Here is a 20106-nt window from a genome sequence, read left to right as displayed (position 1 = left end):
GTCAAGAAAGAAAGAGTAGGCAAGCCAGACCCTTGCTAGACGAGGGATCATTTTATGAGTGGAAGATTTATGCATTGCAAATAATTCAGTATGCTCAGATTTCTAAAATGTACAGACAACATTTTTAGGAAAAAAATTAATTACTTCCCCTGATTTATATTCAAATGATTTTTATTGTAATGATGCTTAAATGTGAACAAACATAAACCTAAGTTCCTTTAGCTTCAGCTCCTTTAAAACTATTAAACTCCAATGAAATGTTCTAAACAAATACAAATGAAATTATAAAACTGGTTTCATTCAGATTAACAACATTGACTCAGATGATGGTGTCTGGCTAAAGGTAACCCTCCTTTTTCACTTCAACACTCCATACTGCAGTACAGGTGTTTGGGAGTTCAGACTGCACCCACCACCTGCTTAGCTACATGACCCTCCTCCCACATTTCTTCAGTTGCAGCAAAACTGAATCTTTCCAGGGCCAGGGCACCATGTCATCATGTGTCCTTCCCATGAAGCAGATTACATAAGTTAATTTCCATTATCTCTGCAGCAACTAAAAGAGCACTAGTACCCATTAGATTGTACATGAAAACCACAGTGCTGGCCCCAAGATGATCTGGCAGTGTTACTGATTATAAAGTGGTTATCTAAGTGATCCAGAATACGCTCATAACATTTGAGTCCTATGTGACTCCCCCATGAATGGCTCTGCAAATCCCACTATGACTAGGAGTGCTAGGTTATGGAGACTGAGACCACCAGAGAGGCCTGACTCTTCCCATTGGTAACCTGTACCCATAAGCAGTTTACTCTAGCTACTGAGCCTCAGTCTCCTCATCTAATACTATGGGATAAAAACAGAACCTGGCTCTCACGGCTGCTGGGAGGACTATGTGCAATAACCTGTGGGAAGTCCTTAGCCAACTGCCTGTTGTTTAATAGATTTACTTCATGATTCTGCACGTGGAAATCCAATTTTCCCAGCACCATTTATTGAATAGACTGTCCTTGCTCCAGGGATTGGTTTTGGATCCTTGATCAAATATGAGTTGGCTGTAGAAGTTTGAATTGATTTCTGGTGTTTCAATTCTTTTCCATTGGTCTATCCATCTGTTTCTGTACCAGTACCATGCTGTTCTGATTACAACTGCCCTGTAGTATGTCCTGAAATCTGGTATTGTGATGCCTCCAGCTTTGTTTTTGTTGTACAAGATTGCTTTAGCTATTCGAGGTCTCCTGTGTCTCCATATAAATTTCAGCACCATTTTTTCCAGATCTGAGAAGAAGGTCTTCGGTATCTTGATTGGTATTGCATTGAATCTATAAATTGCTTTTGGGAGAATGGACATTTTGATGATATTGATTCTTCCAATCCATGAGCATGGAAGATTTTTCCATTTCTTGGTATCCTCTTCTATTTCTTTCTTTAAGGTTTTGTAATTTTCATCATAGAGATCTTGAACGTCCTTGGTTAAGTTTATTCCAAGGTATTTGATTGTTTTTGTAGCTACTGTGAATGGGATTGATCTTAGAAGTTCTTTCTCAGCTATGGCATTGTCTGTGTATACAAAGGCTGTTGATTTTTGTGCATTGATTTTATACCCTGCTACTTTGCCAAAATCTTCTATGAGTTCCAATAGTCTCTTAGTAGAGTTCTTTGGGTCCCCTAAATAAAGAATCATATCATCTGCAAAGAGGGATAGTTTGAGTTCTTCCTTCCCAATTTGTATATCCCTTTAATTTCTATTTCTTGCCTAATAGCTCTGGCTAGAACTTCCAGAACTATATTGAATGGCAGTGGTGAGAGTGGGCATCCCTGTCTGGTACCAGATCTCAGTGGAAATGCTTCCAACTTTCCCCCATTCAATAGGATGTTGGCTGTGGGTTTTTCATAGATTGCTTTGATTGTATTGAGGAATGTTCCTTCCAAACCCAGTTTGCTTAGAGTTTTCATCATGAACGGGTGTTGTATTTTATCAAATGCTTTCTCGGTGTCTATTGAGATAATCATATGGTTTTTCTTCTGCAGTCTGTTAATGCGGTATATCACATTGATTGTCTTGCGCACATTAAACCATCCCTGCATACCAGGGATAAATCCCACTTAGTCTGGGTGGATGATCTTTCTGATGTGTTGTTGCATTCTATTGGGGAGAATTTTGTTGAGGATTTTTGCATCTATGTTCATCAGGGATATTGGTCTGTAATTTTCTTTCAATGCTGCATCTTTTTCTGGCTTAGGAATTAAGGTGATGCTGGCTTCATAGAAAGAATTTGGGAGGATTCCCTCTTTTTCGATTGTTCTGAATAGTTTGAGAAGAATTGAAGTCAGTTCTTCTTTAAATGTCTGGTAGTATTCAGCAGTGAATCCATCTGGTCCTGGGCTTTTCTTTGTTGGGAGGGCCTTTATTACTGTTTCAATTTCTGTCTCAGTTATGGGTCTGTTTAGGCTTTCTATGTCTTCCTGGTTCAATTTAGGTAGGTTGCATGTGTCCAGAAATCTATCCATTTCTGATAGGTTTCCCTGTTTGCTGGCATACAAGTCCTTGTAGTAATTTCTGATGATTCTTTTTATTTCTGTGGTGTCTGTTGTTACGTTTCCTTTTTTCATCTCTGATTTTATTGATTTGGGTCTTTTCTCTTCTTTTTTTAGTTAGTTGGGCCAATGGGGTGTCAATTTTGTTTATTTTTTCAAAAAACCAGCTCCTCGTTTGGCTGATTTTTTGTAATGTTTTTTTTTTTTTTTTTGATTCAATCCTGTTGATTTCTTCTCTGATTTTAATTATTTCTCTTCTCCTACTAGATTTGGGTCTGGTTTGCTGTAGGTTTCCTAGATCCTTGAGGTGAATTGAAAGCTCATCTATTTGGTGCCTTTCCAATTTCTTGATGTAGGCACCTATTGATATAAACTTTCCTCTTAGCACTGCTTTTGCTGCGTCCCATAAGTTTTGGTATGTTGTGTTGTTATCCTCATTTACTTCCAGAAAATTTTTGATTTCTCTTTTGATTTCTTCTATGACCCATTGTTCATTCAGGAGCATGTTGTTCAATCTCCATGTGTTTGTGTATGCTCTAGGGATTCCTGAGTTGCTAATTTCCAACTTCATTCCTTTATGGTCTGAGAAGCTGCATGGTATGATTCTAATTCTTTTGAATTTGCTGAGACTTGCTTTATGGCCCAGTATGTGGTCAATCCTAGAGAAGGTTCCATGTACTGCTGAGAAGAATGTAAAATCTTTAGCTGTAGGATTGAAAGTTCTGTATATATCTGTTAGATCCATTTGGGCTATAGTGTCATTTAAATCTACTGTATCCTTGTTGATCTTCTGTCCTGTTGATCTGTCTATTTCTGAGAGTGGAGTATTGAAGTCCCCCAGTACTATTGTATTGGGGTCTAAGTCTCCCTTTAAGTCCCTTAACAAATCTTTTAGATAAACCGGTGCCCTGTAGTTAGGTGCATATACATTGATAATTGTTATATCTTCTTGTTGTATTGATCCCTTAATCATTATATAGTGTCCCTCTTTGTCTCTCTTAACAGTTTTTGTGGTAAAGTTTATGTTGTCTGATATTAAGATGGCTACACCTGCTCTTTTTTCATTTCTGTTGGCATGGTATATCTTTTTCCAGCCTTTCACTTTCAGTCTGTATGGATCTTTGTTGGAAAGATGTGTTTCTTGTAAGCAGCAAATAGATGGGTTTTGTTCCTTAACCCAATCAGCCAATCTGTGTCTTTTAACTGGACAGTTCAGATTTACAATAAACATTCAAAGTTGTTACTTTTCAGATGCCTTACATAAAAGTTCCATAAAAGGGGAAAGGGTACACAAACAGAAGCATTTCAGAATCATTTGAGTTTGGAACAAAAAACACCTTTAATATGTCTGCCTATGGGAAATTCAGACACTGTTGTCAATCATATCTGGTGTTGTTCTGTAATAGTGATGTGGCACTTGGTCATGTTCAGGAAAGAAAAGGCCTATTCATACACACACCTGTGGAGTTACTTATTTTGAAAGTTGACAATTGTGCAAGGAGAACAAAGGCTTAAAGATATTTGAAGGTGTTGATAGCTTCAACCTTGTGATTCTGAATTATTTAGAGTGGATGTAATGAACAGTCAGTTCATTTTGCCACCAACTAAGTGCCCATAATATGCAAGTTATTGTGATGAGTGTAGCAGTACAACTGTGAATGTGTGGCATGGTTTTCACTCTAAGAGGACTTACTGTGCAGGGGGAGATCTAGGTAAACAAGGAAGAATCCTGGGGGCCAGGACTATGGCACAGTGGGTTTGAGCCCTGGCTGCTTCACTTCCAATCCAGCTCCCTGCTAATGCACCTGGGAAAGCATCAGAAGATGGCCCAAGTGCTGGGGCCCCTGTACTCATGTGGAAGACCCAAAAGAAGATCCTGACTCCTGGCTTTGGCTTGGCCCAGCCTGCTCATTGCAACCATTTTGGGAGCAAATCAGCAGATGAGAGATCTCTCTGACTACCCTTCTCTCTCTCTCTCTCTAACTCTGCATTTCAAATAAATATATAAATCTTTAATTAAAAAATAAATAAGTCTGCTGGATTTTAATTTCACTAATTTTCCACTAGTTTGTATACTCCAGTGGCCAGCACAATACCTGGTACATGGTAGGGATAAATGAATGAATGAAATACATAGGTTAGACTACATGTGTGCCATAAATACAGGTTCAACAAAGACTGATGGCTCTTTTTAGGAAATCTGAGAGAGTTTGATTTTGAAGAAAGAACTTGAAGAAATAGAAATGGGAGAATGTACAATTAAAATTTTATATAGTTCCAATGTGCTCTAGTTTTCATTAATAAAACAGTTCTCATTCAGAGGATTATTATCCAGCATTTCAAAAAGCATTCTATATCTGAAAATTGTAGGCAACTGCTTCTTAGTTTCTTATTTATTCCAGGGACTTTTGATTTATGTATAAACAACTTGGTGGTTCATTATTTAGTAGAATAGGAAGCTGAAGAAATAATATCTACCCCCAGCAGCTGTGTCTCAGTTATTACTATTGGTCTCCTGGGGTTCTCTAATAAGTAGCCATAAAAAAGTCAATTTGCAATTAGGAAAAGAAATGTGTATATTTGGCAGCATTTCCATCACTGTGATTGGCAATAGACATGATGGACAGAAATTCTATGAAGTGCAAAGAATAACTTCATCATGACATTAGCATATTATCTTAAAAATAAACCACCATAAATCCCAGGATGAGGAAAGAGATATTGGAGCCGTTTGCCTAGACACTGATTAGGACACTATAAAGGATATTATCTCAATTGTAAAAACCTAAAAGCAAAGATATAATTTTATTGATTATTTGGAAAATCACTAAAAAGATTGGCCCAATCAAAAAAGGAATAAAATTGAATAAGAAAAAGCTTCCCCCACAAAAAATGCTATTATTTTAGAGATGATCTCTTATTAAACAAGATAATGAACCACTTCTACTAGATGTTCATAATGTAGCCTCAAATAACTACTAGATATTATTTTTTAACATTGGGAAAAATTACCATTAGGCTAAGTGTTTATATTCCAAAAACTAAACACGCTCCCTCCTTTTTGGAGGAAACAAGTCTATATCCTACTTTTTTTTTTTTTTTTTTTCATTTTCTTGGGAGGAGGAAACATTCTTTTAACTCCCCAAAGCGTTAGGATGGCAGAAATGAAGATTTAAGAAGCATGGGGCTGGAAGCTGAAGTCCCTGGACTGAGTCAGAGAGAGGATCTGCCATGTGCTGGGATCACTTGCTTCTCTACACATGGAACATTTCAAAGAAAGCTCATGGACCCTGGGGGATGCAGAAGGAAAGGTGTTGTGATCAGCTGGGAAAGTGACCACATCCTCTCCCATATACATGGAAATGGGCCCTGAACATTGACTGGGTACAGGTCTCTAACTTGTCCTACCCTTTGGATTCTCCTATAAGACATGCCCTTGAAATGCATAGTGTCATAAAAATATCTAGGATTGTTTTTCATGAATAGCCATGAGCATACTTCTAATTTTGTTCAGATAAAATAGCCTTCTCATAATATCACCCCTGGGCTGGAACAGTAAGACAATAGTCAGGAGTGGTTGCAAGGACATCTTGATGGCTGAACTGAGAGGAAGAAGTTAAACGGAGGTAGCCCTGAAAGCATGGCATACAGTCGGTCCTAGAACTTGAGACAAAAACCTTTGTGACCAGTGAAGCCCTACTCAAACATCACACTCACAAAGCTATGTTAAAACATAAAAGTAGAAGCCTCAGGAGAAGGCACCATACTTGCATATCCTGAAGGCCAGTCTCTGAATCACAAACACTTACTCCCTTCAGTGCTTATCCACGTGGCTTCCTGGGAGCTGACCAACTAGGTTTCATAGAAAAGAAGCAGGAAGGTAGAGAGAGCCACACAGGCAAAAACCACACACCTGAGTGTCCTGACTGGGCCACCGAGGACTACCCCATGTCCCAGGTAAGTTGTTCATTCACTGAGATATAAACAAGCCCAGCCAGAGACTAAATTTTGTCCTGTCCCCAGTCGCCTGTTAATCATCTGAGCAGTTCTCACACAGCATGAAGGAAGCAGTTGTAGGCTTGATTCAAGGCAACATGGGTCCATGGGAGCGGTGGAGAGCTGTGCGGATTTACCTCTCCACCTCACCCCACATGAAGCTGACCTTTCCAAATCCATCTGCACCAGGGTGGGGCCTGCGAAAGCCTCCCTAACCTTCCAGAACAAAAGACACTGGGCCTCCCAGTGCGGCAAACAGAAGGAGCAGGAAATCGCCTCCCCTTGCCCTCCATAATCTCTCAGGAGGTGGAAACCCAACCATCCAGGGTGCTGGCCAAGAACTCCCAGGGAGGCCTTGCGGGCGCTGTGGCACTTAGACACAGGTAACAAGGTAAGCCTTTGAAAATCTGAGTATTTCCATTCCTAGCTTCCCCTAAATGTCACCTTGTCAGATTCTGAAGTTTAATGCTAAACAACAGCTGTGTGTAGAATAGAAATGGCCAAGAGACACAGAAATAAGAAAATAAAGGATATCAAATAAACACTTGCATGATATAGCAGTTGCTGAACATCTTCACTGACCAAAATGTAGCCTTTTTAAATGAATGGTTGCTTGTGCATTATAAAAGATCTAATGAATATCATTAATGCTCACTCAAGGCAGGGAAAAAATAGCATATTCATGAATTAGTATTTTGTTTTCATTTGTCTTGTCAAGACTGAGATTTTGCTCTTGGGCAAATAAAATTTTGTTTGAATTGCCATTAATTTATCTGAATATACCAATTGCTATTTCAAAATTGCTATTTCAAAATCCATATACTCATACCTATAATCAAGTAATTTTCTTTTTCTTTTTCTTTTTTAATTTATTTGACAGACAGAGTTAGACAGTAAGAGAGACAGAGAGAAAGGTCTTCCTCCCATTGGTTCACTCTCCGAATGGCTGCAACGGCCGGAGCTATGCCGATCCAAAGGCAGGAGCCAGGTGCCTCCTCCCGGTCTCCCATGCAGGTGCAGGGCCCAAGCACTTGGGCCATCCTCCACTGCCTTCCCAGACCACAGCAAAGAGCTGGACTGGAAGAGGAGCAACCGGGACTAGAACCCAGTGCCCATATGGGATGCCGGCGCCACAGGCGGAGGGTTGACCAAGTGAGCCACAGCGGCAGCCCTGTAATTTCTTTTTCAAAACATTTATTTATTTATTTATTTATTTATTTATTTAAGAGTCAAGAGAGAAAGTGATCCCATCTGCTGGTACACTCTCCAAATGCCTGCAGCAGTCAGAACTGTTCTGTGGCCAACACTAGGAGCTGGGGAACAAAATCCAGGTCTCCTATGCACCTGGCAGGAAACCAATGTATGGGTCATCACCACTGCTTCCCAGGGTCTGCACAGGAGAGAAGCTGGAGCCAGAAACCAAAGCCAATGTGGGAAACAGACATCTTCTCTGTTAGTCTAAATGCCCACTCCCTTTTAATTCCTTCCTTAAAAAATTATTAAATCTCAAAAGATAAATATAATTTGTACATTGATTCTTCTGGCTAGATGCTGTTACTGGACTTTTTATAGTTCCAGATGTAGGTGCCAGCATTGTGGCACAGTGGATTAAGCTACTGCTGGCATCATCAGTATCCTATTCAGTGATGCAGTTCAAGTCCTGACTACTATACTTCTATCTGACCACTATCCAGCTGCCTGCAGATGAGCCTGGGAAAACAGCAGATGACAGTCTAAGCACTCCCACCAGCCACGTGGTAGATCCAGGTGGAGTTCTGGGTTCCTGGCATCCACTTCACTGAACCCCACCACTGCAGCCATTTGGGGAATAAGCCACCAGATGGAAGAATTCTGTCCCTCTGCCTATCAAATAAATAAATAGATAGATAGATAGATAGATAGATAACAGAAAAAGACAGTTACAGAAGTCAAAGTAACAAACTATGCTAATTTAACTTGTTTTACAGATAACTTTATGGGGGAAATCATTCAAATTGGCTATCTGCCCCAAACTGGTCAATGTAGACAAAACAGCAGGTAATAGTTAATGCAGAGATATCTTTCATCAGAAGGACTAATTTGACTAGTCATCATATTTAAATTCTACAGTAGAGTTCAGGTGTTAAGACACCTACAAATCCCACTTTGAAGTCCCTGGGTTCAATTGCTGGCTCCAGCATCTGACTCCAGCTTCTTGTCAGCCCCTGTGCAGGAGCAATTATGACTTAAGTCACTGGGTTTCTGCTACTCTCGTGAGGGACCTGGATTGAATTCCTAGCTCCTTCCTTCATCCCCGCCTGCAGCACTTGCACAATCCAATAAATGGGAGTTCACTCTGGGTGTGTGTCTCTCACTGTCTCTCTTGGTCAATCTGCCTCTCAAATAAATTAGCACTTTTAAAAAATCTACAATAATGGTCATTTAACAGATGTTTAAGAAGATCCCAACTGCGTAACCTAGTTGTTGTTCAAAATGTTTTACTCTACATGTGCCTCATTTAGGAAAGGTAAAAAAAAAAAAAAAAAAAAAAAAACATGTCTGTCTACAGCTTGCCTGAAGGGCCCCCAGTGGTTGAAGGGAAGCCATTCAAAACCAACTAAAGCAACAATAGGGAACCGCCATTGTGGCATACCCATATAGTCGCTAGTTGGTATCCCGGCAGCTCCACTTCTGATTCAGCTTCCTATTAACAGCCTAGGAAAAGCAGCAACAGATGGTCCAAGTACTAGGGCCCTACTATTCATATGGGAGAACTAGAAGCTCCTGGATCTTGGCTTCAGTCTGACCCAGCCCTAACCATTGTAGCTATTTGGAAAGTGAATCGATGAATGGAAGATTCTCTCTCTCTCTCTCCCTCTCTCTCCCTCTCTCCCTCTCTCCTTCTCTCTCTCTCTCCATTTCTCCCCCTCTCTCTGTAACTCTGGCTTTCAAAATCATAAATAGATCTTTTTTGAAACAAAAAAAAAGCAACAACAGAAATAGACACCCACAGTTGCTGTTAACATTCTTCAGGATTGGAAAACTCTCTTTTGCTGAATTGAGAGCCTGGACCAAGCAAACTGGACCAGTTCTCATTTAATCAGAGGTTGCTTTATTCAACTTCACATCTGCATGAAAAGCCCAACAGGCTGCAATGACAGCTGTCAGTGGCCCTGCCTCACACAGGCTGCAGCATCCATATGCCAGGCCGCTGATAACAGAACCATCAGGAGAGAAGCTAATCCGCTCCAATCAACTTTCCTACAAACACTCAAGCATGTTAAACCTGCCCTATCTCCACACACTCTTCCTGAATGCTCCCAAAGAAAGTCTAATATCCTTGAACCAATTGCTGGACACAAATACTTCCCACTGCATGTTATCACTGAAAAGAAGTGATACCATCCAGTCCTTATCTTCACCAAAACGAGTGGATACAAGCTGACACCTGCATTCTCATGAACTGCTTCTAGGAATGGTAATTAGCACAACCTCTGATAAAGCAATTAGAAGCAATCTCAATATACAGGGAAAACCTGTAAAAATCCCATGCATTTAACATCTGCTTCCAACATTCTATCCTAAGAAAATAACCCAAAATGTACAGAAATTGTGCTCAAAGATGTTCATCAAAGTACTGTTTATGATATTTTGGATAACTGGGAACCCTGTGAATGCGCAACTTTGGAAGAAATGCTAAATGAATTATAGTAAAATTATACCTGAGAATGTTGTGCATTTACTAATAATTATGTACTAAAAGGTTGTTGATCTTCCATGAATGTTATTTAAAGGTTTGGTGAAATAGCTGGAGTGCAGAATTTTATATATATGATTTTCTTAATTCTATAAAAACTATGCATAGAAAAAAAGACTGAAAAGAATACACCGAAATGTTAATAGTAATTAACATTCACTCACTTTTTTCATTTTTTTATTTGAGAGGCAGAGAGAGACAGAGCTCCCACTCACTGCTACACCCCCCAAAACATTTGCAAAATGACTAGGGCTGGGCCAGGTCTGAAGCTGGGAGCAGGGGATTCAAACCAGATCTTCTGTGTGGCTGGTAGGAACTCAATTACTTGAGTCATCACCAGTGCCTCCTATGGTCTACACGAGCAGGAAGATGAAGCCAGGAGCCAGAGCCAGGCATTGAACCCAGATACTTTGATATGGGACAGGGGCATCTTAACCAGTTTCTTAACTACTAAGCTAAAAATGCCTTCCCCAAAACATGTGATTTTAATTTTTTCTTTTTATAATTTTCCTGTGCTTTCCAAAATGTTATACAAAGCACATATGCGGGGACCATGGTTGTGGCATGGGGGTAAAGCCACTGCCTGTGATGCCAGCATTTCATTTGGGTGCTGGTTCATGTCCTGGCTACTCTACTTTTTATCCAGACCCTGCTAATGGCCTGGAGAAAGCAGCAGAAGATGGCCCAAGTGCTTGGGACCCTGAAACCAATGTGGGAGACCTGGATGAAGCTCCTGGCTCCTGGCTTTGGCCTGGTTCTGCCCTGGCCATTGTGGCCACTTAAGGAGTGAACCAGTGGATGAAAGTTCTCTCTTTCTGTCTCTCCCTCTCTGTGTAACTCTTTCAAACAAGTAAATAAATCTTTAAAAAGAGGAAACTGGCCGGCGCCACGGCTCACTAGGCTAATCCTCCACCTTGCGGCGCTGGCACACCGGGTTCTAGTCTCGGTCAGGGCGCCGGATTCTGTCCCGGTTGCCCCTCTTCCAGGCCAGCTCTCTGCTGTGGCCAGGGAGTGCAGTGGAGGATGGCCCAAGTACTTGGGCCCTGCACCCCATGCGAGACCAGGATAAGTACCTGGCTCCTGCCATTGGATCAGCGCAGTGCGCTGGCCGTGGCGGCCATTGGAGGGTGAACCAACGGCAAAGGAAGACCCTTCTCTCTGTCTCTCTATCTCACTGTCCACTTTGCCTGTCAAAAAAAAAAAAAAAAAAGGAAAAAAAAGGAAACCATATGAGAGAACCTTCAAAAAGTTCATGAAAAATGCATATTGTGAAAACATGTATTATGAAAAAACTATTCATGAATTTCAAACCATTTTTGTATGGAAATGTTGGTTATGAAAATGTTTATTATAAAACAACTATGCCTGGATTTCAAAAATTTTTTGCACCAAAATAAACCTAACTTTTAATTTTGTTTTCTTACTTTTTAAAGAATCCTCAGATGTCCAAAAAAATAAAGAAATAAAACATAAATCAGGGCCAAGGGTGCTAAGCTTTCCTGCCGAGTGGATTGATCTCAGCAGATGTTAGGAAATGTCTCTAGTCTGCTGGAGTAGACTTCATGTCCGACCTGTTGCACTTTTTGTAAGCTAAGATGATGACTTCTTGCACTGCACACATCATGCCTGTCTCTGCTTCATTCGTGACTTCGACGTCTGGCCTTCTCTGTGTATACTGCTACACTCTCCAGCTCCAACAGTCCCCTCTGTTCTGCAAACTGCTCCCTCCATTCCTTTCACCAATTGCACCCAGTTCCATCCACAATCTGATCAGCCTCATCCTGGCCTTGCCTGGCCTGGCCCACTCTTGGGACTGGTAATAAGTAAGTTACTCTTGAATGAAATAAGTATTTGTACCAAAGAACAGGACAAGGAAATACAGTTTTCTTAATGCATTCTAAAAATACTTTAGCATACAGTGGTTTTCCCTCCCCTTGCAGACAGGGTCCTCTACCAGGCCCAAGAATAACTGATTTCTTGGGAGGTGCCTGTTGTGACAATCATCCCCAACATCTGTGCAGGGCGTTCCAGTTTTCAATGCACAATCACAAACTCATAGCATGTCACTTTCTCACTTCCCTAAGCAGAGAGAGAGTGGGGCCAAGCATTACTTTCCTAATTGTACAGATAAGAAAACTACAACCCAGAGAACCCCCAATGTCATCCGCCTGATTCTCAGGGTGTGCTCATGAACAAATAGTGATGACAGTGCCTACCTCCTGGCACTGTTGTAAGGATTAAATAAGATAACATATGTAGAAAGTGTCTGGACAGGGGCACCTTCAACAAATGCCAGCTCCTGGGACTGTTAGGTCCATGAGAAGCTCAAGGTCACATAGCTGGGAAGTGACAGCACTAGGATTGGAATCTAGGCATTTTCATGTCAAGTTCTTGCTTTATATACTTCGTTCCTAACATTGTAAAAGAAATTTTAGGGCATAGCCTATGGCCTCAAAAAATACAATATTTTGTATCAGGAAAACCTCAATCAAATGGAAAAAAATAAAATAAAGCAGTGATTCCTACAAAGAACTAAGACAGAAGCAATTAAAAAATAGGATTTAGTTCTAAAATTATCTGTACAATTCTTTTGAACATTAGTTATCATTAAAATGTCTTTCTGTGCATACATCTCAACACTTAGGAACCCTGTGCTTCAAATTAATTTGAGTTATATGATCAGATATGAAAATACGGCCCATCCTTACTATTTTGCATTCCTGCAATCAGAACTGCAGGAAGTTTGAGTTATTTTAGGAAGCATCTCTTTAACTTCTAGAATATACCACCATAATAACATACTTTATTATTTTTAAGGTACTTAAAAACAGCATCAGTTGAGATTAAGACTTCTTCTAATTTTTTTTTAATGTATTCTAGGGCCAGCATTGTGGCATAGCAGATTAAGTCATTGCCTATGAGGTTTGAATCCCAGCTGCTCCACTTCTGATTCAGTTCCCTGCTAATGCGCCTGGGAAAGCAACAGAAGATGGCCCAGGTACTTGAGCCCCTGCTGGAAACCTGGATAAAGCTCCTGGCTTCAGCCTGGCCCAGACCAGCCCTGGTCATTGCAGCCATTTGGGCAGTGAACCAGCAGATGGAAGACTCTCTCTCGCATTCTCTCTCTCCCTCTCTGTCTCTCTCTCTTTTCTAACTCTGCCTTTCAAATAAACAAACATTTTAAAAATGTTCAATTAGATTAGTTAACTTAACATACAACATGTGACACTTGTCAGTTGGTAATACAAAATATTACCAACAACAAAAAATGTAGGGACTGTGAACATTTTATAGTCAAAGGACGAAAGCTCTTTAGAAAGTCAAAAGCATAGGCTGGCACCGCGGCTCACTAGGCTAATCCTCCACCTTGCGGCGCTGGCACCCCAGGTTCTAGTCCCGGTCGGGGCGCCGGTTCTGTCCCGGTTGCCCCTCTTCCAGGCCAGCTCTCTGCTGTGGCCAGGGAGTGCAGTGGAGGATGGCCCAGGTGCTTGGGCCCTGCACCCCATGGGAGACCAGGAGAAGCACCTGGCTCCTGCCATTGGATCAGCGCGGTGCGCCGGCTGCAGCGTGCCAGCCACAGCGGCCATTGGAGGGTGAACCAACGGCAAAGGAAGACCTTTCTCTCTGTCTCTCTCTCTCTCTCTCTCTCTCACTGTCCACTCTGCCTGTCAAAAAATAAAAATAAAAGAAAGTCAAAGTCATAAGCATGAGCACGTACACAGATGCCCAGAAAACTAGAAATCACTGCATCTCCTCCACAGTCCATGCTATATTCATGGAACCCACCAACCCCAGGCAAAACTACTTCTTTACAGCAATCTTGGCTTCCTTGTTAGCTGGCAAAAGATGAGTTCTAAACTCAGTGTTTCATAATGTCAAAGCTCCTGTATATCTAGGGGGTAATTGATTAATGAATATTTTGGGGATTCACATTTTGAAAGGTATTTAAAGTGCCATATGCTTCTATAACCCTAATAGATACTTTTTTCTGAGATAGAAGATGATTATTAAGAGGAGTGGCCCTCATAAAAATTATTAGGCATGCAAGTTTGTCTTAAGGAACAGCCTACCTTCCCTTTCCACATGTCTGTTACCCCAGGGGACAAGGGATGGGAAGCCCCATTTCCTGAGCACTCTTTTTTTTTTTTTTTTTTTTTTTTTTTTTTTTTTTTTGACAGGCAGAGTGGACAGTGAGAGAGAGAGAGAGAGAGAGAAAGGTCTTCCTTTTGCTGTTGGTTCACCCTCCAATGGCCGCCGCGGCCGGTGTGCTGCGGCCGGAGCACCCGGAGCACCCCGCTGATCCAAAGCCAGGAGCCAGGTGCTTCTCCTGGTCTCCCATGGGTGCAATCCCAAGCACTTGGGCCATCCTCCACTGCACTCCCTGGCCACAGCAGAGATCTGGCCTGGAAGAGGGGCAACCGGGACAGAATCCGGCGCCCCGACCGGGACTAGAACCCGGGGTGCCGGCGCCGCAAGGTGGAGGATTAGCCTAGTGAGCCAGGGCGCCAGCCCTCCTGAGCACTCTTAATGAGGCCAACTTGTGTGCAGCACCTGGTTGATGCCACCTGTTTCAGTCCTCCCAAGATCCTTACAACATGAGGTTCTGTCACCAAAGAGGAAGCTCTCATACACTTGAAAAGGACACAAGTAAAGGAAGTGATGGGTGACCACAGAGATACATCTACTTTGGTGCCCACGTAGGGTTTCCCTTCCTGAACTGGGCTCCCCCAACATCAGACACCTTCAGGATCTGTGCACTGTGGACTGGTTCACGTCAAGGTGTTAAGCACAGGCCACCATTTGAGTTAATCCTCTTAGAGGCATTCCTATTTTAAAAGTGACCAGATAGGCACAATCTTAACTCAAATCAATGGCTCTAGCAGCAGAATATGAGTACAGAATGACTTCAGAATGTAGAGCCTCCTTGAGAGAGAGCATCTGTCCAATCTTTTCTCCCATTAACAAATGGACTTCAAATAACTGAAGGCTGAGGGGAACATGACTGTAAAAGTTACACAGCAAATCAGATGCAGAGCCCAGGTGAAATCCAAGACCTTTTACTCAGTCTTGTCCTATTTTATAGCATTAACCATAAATCTCACAGATAAAATGCACATCCCAGGCTAAGTAGGAATTATATTAATGTTATTAATTCACCCTGGCAATTCAGAATACTAACCAGAACCTGGAGTCAACCCTAGGTGCACCTCTTACCAACTATGTGACTTATGTAAGGTTTCCTCTTATGCCATCATTTTCTTGTCATTTATGTGAGAGTAACAACAGCATCTGCCTCATAAAGTTATCAGGAGGATGAAATGTGACAATACGCATATGATTCTAGCTTCTTGGTGCTCAGCACGCACTGAGCACTAAATAAATGTCAGACCTTATTATTACCATGGTTATTATTACTACTACTAGCAACAGTTCAAATAACCAAGTCAATACTTTCACATTGGTAAACAAAGGTAGAAACAACTTCCTGCTCTCAAGTTAACCCTTCTCCAACAGCAGCCCTAGTTAGTCAGGAACGAAGGTAGTTAGGATCAGTGGAATGTTAGCACCAGGAAATCTAAGTCCTGACCAAGCATCTTCACTTGGATGTTCAAGATAAAAGCTCACTGTCTCTCTCAAACCTGTACTTTTTCATTTACTTCCTCACTCAGGTAGAAGACTGTTTGTCCATCTACACCTCTGAGCTTCTCCTTCCATACCACTACCCAGCCGGGGAGTCTGGAGTCTCCCTCGGAAATGGCTCTGTGGATCACTCTCCTCTTTTCCCCATGACATTTGGCTCAGGCACTTTCCATTTCACCCCCACTCTTTTTTCTTTTCATACCTAGACCACTCCAAATTGTCTAAAGTCAGTGCTCACTCTTCCTTCCTTCCTACTTCCAAAGTCACTTTGGCAAAATACAGATTAGATTAAATCATTTCTCTCAGCAAAGGTTGGCCGAGTCCTCCACTGCAGGGTATATTCACAGAAACCTCCCCACACCCTCCTGCTGCCCCCTTCTCTGAGGACATGTAGATGACATTTCTGCAATATGTATGATCTTCTTTCAATGTGAAACACCTAGCCCCTTTCTAAAGAACTCCTGCAGCCAGTTGGATCTGATCCAATCCAAATGTGTACTGTCTGCAAACTCTCCCAGATTCCTTCCACCTTCCTTCCCTTGGCTCCCACAGAAGACGTTCCCATCTCCATCATACACTAACCGTGCTGAATCGTTATCTATTTTCTTCTTACTTTTTTGTGAGATTGATTGCTAGGAGGCATGAGCCTCATTCTTTTAGTCCCTGGCACAGAGCCTACATAGTACACAGTAGGTGCTAAACAAACAGCTATTCAATCATTTGAGTGGCTAGTAGAGAAAGTAAAAGAAACACGACAGGGAGATCTCAGTGGTCTCAATAAAGAGAATGTTAGCTTCTGCTCTACATATGACTACATCTGCAAATAATTATGCAAGTGGTGTTTAGAAAAGTGTGATGCATACTTGCAAATGAGAAAGCTCTCAAGGTCCCACTTCTGTCTGTTACAGGCTCACCATTGGAGAGCCTGCCTCATCCTCCCCGAGTTAGATAGGTTCTGCAGGACCTGCAAGCACCGGACATTTTGAAAGCTCTTGGAATCTAGTTTTAGTTGAGGACACCTTTCCCTCACAAAATTCTAGGGGTTGGATGTAGATATTAGTAGGTGCTTAATAAGTGCTGATAAGATTTGCAGTGGATTTGAAAGCAAAGTACAACTCATAGTTTGGACGAATTGAACTCAACGGCTGATCATACTCAACATAATAGCTGTAAGGCTAAAGAAAATCAATGACTAGACTGAAAAGGAGCCAAACATTCACTGCCCTGCCTTGTTCCACAGTCAGTGTTGACCTGCTTCTTAAATCTTTCCAGCATCTTGGCGTTTCCCACTTTACTGTGCTCCCGGAATGGAGGGTGCCAGCTAGCAAGTATCGCCCTGTGCCTGTGATACATTTGTCCTGTGTGTTGAAGTTGGTGTAATTAAGCACGAGGGAGGTGTGAAAGTTGAGTTGCATGATCAAGATGTCCTACTTTTCCCAAAGCCTCCCCTCTGTAAGATATTGGGGATTCAGGCTGAAGGGAGGGCAACGCGTGTGCCGGAATCCTGTAGCATCCTTTCCTTTCCAATTGTGGGAAATTCTGAGTCTGGATATTAACGGGGGCACAGGAACTTTTTAATTTTTTTTTTTTTTTACTAAAATGACTGAGCTTTGCAGTGGACTCACTCAATGCGCTTTGAACACCCTTATCCCAACGCAAGAAACAACAAAGCGTCAAAGCATGCGCTCTCCTAGAATTCATTTTGGCCTAAGAAAATGACAGCAGTGCTTCGGAGAATAAATCATTAACTAAAAGTCAAACCCAGGCACCCTGGAAACCAGCAAGACCAGGAGGCAGCCGAGGGATCAGGCTGCTGGGATTTGCCTCGTCCCTCTAATGACTTCTGGAGGGAAGCATGTCACAGGCAGGACAAACCCGGCACACAGCGCTCCTGTCCATTTCACTTTTCAAACTTGAAGTTATTTTTAGATGACCCAAGCCCGCTAATCCCAAGCAGGACAATTCTCAGCCTGCTGTGCCTCAAAGCACCTTGCCCTGCCCAGCGTCTCCCCTTGGGCACTGGAAAGAAAAGGGTCTCTGCTTTCTCCTCTGCCCTCGGGTTCCCGCCAGCCTCCCTGAACCCCGTCTCTAACCCCAGTCCTGGGGCTCTCAGCCGTCACTTGGGCTTCTCCACTTATGCACCTGCTGCTGTTTTTCGGGAGGCGAACCACTGGGCCACAGGAATGGGGAAGGGGCTACTTGAGACCCGCGCCCCCTACAGGGGGTCAACAGAGCCTGTGGTTCCTCCACGGCTGCTGCGGGAGCCCCCCAAGGAATCCGAAGCAACCTCCCACTCCCGCCCCCCTGCCCAGTCCCCAAACCCAGCCGCGCTTGCCAGCCCCCTGCAGTGGTCCCCTGGCACGACCAGGGCACCGCGCTCAGCCCTAGCGGGACAGGGTGCAGGGACGAGCCGGCCCGCGTGGTTACATAACCGACCTGCTGGGCGTCCGCGATGCGCCGGCGGAGGCGGAGGCGGCGGCTCGCGCGGTCCGCGGGGGCCGCTGAGTGCGGGCGCGGCGCTGCCTGCTCACCTGCCGGCCCGTGAGAGCGCGCGTTGGGGCGGGCTCGGGGCGCGGGGCCCGGGGCCTGGGCGTGGGGCCGAGGGCGGCACGGCGCGCCCCGCCTCCGGGTCTCGGGGTCCGTGGGTCGGTGGGTCTGTGCCTCTTGCCCGCTCCTCCCCGCAACCACCGCCGCCGTCACCCGGGACAAAGCGGCTCCGGGGAGGGGCCGAGCCGGCGGCTCTCGCAGGAGCCAGCGGAGATGGGCGCGCCCCCAGCTCCGACTCATCGGGCCAACCTCCAATCAGACCCCAGGAAACCGAAAGCCCCTGTCTGGCCTCCGCTCATCTCCTCCCTCCTGACCCGGCGCCCTTCCCGGTCCCTCACCCACTCCACCTCCCGGGCTCCCACCCTGTCCTGAGCCCCACTCCCTGGTCCTTTCCATGCCAGGTTGCGGGCAGCGGGTGCGGACCTTCTGGGGACCCAGAGCAAGGGCCTATCCACAGGAGTCTGTCTCCGCGAGGAGGGGCTCCTGGGATCACAGCCCAGGGTGGGGCCCCGTTTGGGGGTCGGGGTGCGGAGGGGGCCGATTCTGAAGCTAATGGCGATTGAACGGCGACAGCCAAAAAGAAACTGGCAGAGCTGCAAACTGTGGGTGGCGATTACTGGGAGCGAGACCCTTGCAAGGCCACTGAGTCCCTGACTCTGGCTAACCCAAGAAAGTCGCGCAGCCCCTCGCCGATCCTCCTGATCCTCCTGCGCTGTGCGCGGGGCAGGCGCTCGCGCCCCCTGCCTGGAGCCAGGCGCCTGGCCCAGCCTACGCGGCTGAAGGTGCCCTGCGCGGGCTACGGGCTTTCGCCTGGGTTCGCTGCCTTGGACCTGGGGCCAGAAGGGCTAGGGCGTCCAGGACTCCTATTGTGTGAGAGCCCGCGACACAAGGAGTGGGAGGCTGGAGCGGCGTGGAGAGTGAGACAGACTTTAGGTGCATCTGTTATTCAAAAAGTTAATCCCGGTAGAAGTCTCTGTTTTTTCAAAATCAACCCATTCAGAGGGGCGAGGGAGCCAGGGGCTGACCGGTGGACAGCCAGCAGCAGACAGGGGCGTGTCACTTAGGCAGCAGGGCATGGTGGCAGAAAGGAAGCTGGGCGTGCAGACCAGCCAGAAGGAGGGACGGCAAACTTAAATTAGTTCTGTGTTCTGTTATCATTCTAGCTGCGTCTCAGGTAGGCCTTTTTCTTTGTGTTTCTTATGCCTTTCTTTTCCTGATAACAATATTCAAATCACACTGAAGTAATCTATTACCTTCTCATTTATTTTCCCAAACCCATAGAATCATTCCTTTGCTTTCTTTTCTCCTCCTCCTTCTTCTTCCTTCCTTCCTTTTTTTTTTTTTTTTTTTTTTTTTTTTTTATGAAAAAGGCACAGCTAGGCCGGCACTGCGGCTCAATAGGCTAATCCTCCGCCTTGCGGCGCCGGCACACCGGGTTCTAGTCCCGGTCGGGACGCCGGATTCTGTCCCGGTTGCCCTTCTTCCAGTCCAGATCTCTGCTGTGACCAGGGAGTGCAGTGGAGGATGGCCCAAGTCCTTGGGTCCTGTACCCCATGGGAGACCAGGAGAAGTACCTGGCTTCTGCCATCAGATCAGTGGGGCGCGCCGGCCGCAGCACGCCGGCCGCGGCGGCCATTGGAGGGTGAAC

The 20106-nt window shown here is 44.3% G+C and overlaps 1 protein-coding gene across 2 annotated transcripts in view; it reads right to left on the bottom strand.

The window, feature by feature from the left end:
• Positions 1-18680, bottom strand: part of RCAN2 (regulator of calcineurin 2) — a 306708-nt gene extending 288028 nt beyond the window's left edge. The window contains exon 1 of one of the 2 annotated variants that reach the window (XM_051855661.3): positions 18443-18680. The gene's annotated coding sequence lies outside the window, so the exon portion shown is untranslated. Of the gene's footprint in view, positions 1-18347 lie in introns of both variants that reach the window. The other variant, XM_070074028.2, reaches the window with a different exon arrangement.
• Positions 18681-20106: the final 1426 nt, after the last annotated feature.

The sequence above is a fragment of the Oryctolagus cuniculus genome, chromosome 5, assembly GCF_051225735.1.
Source record: "Oryctolagus cuniculus isolate XC-2025 breed Fujian yellow rabbit chromosome 5, ASM5122573v1, whole genome shotgun sequence".
Lineage (NCBI taxonomy): Eukaryota > Metazoa > Chordata > Mammalia > Lagomorpha > Leporidae > Oryctolagus > Oryctolagus cuniculus.
Note: the sequence above shows the minus strand (reverse complement) of the source record. Positions and strands in the feature narration are given on the sequence as shown.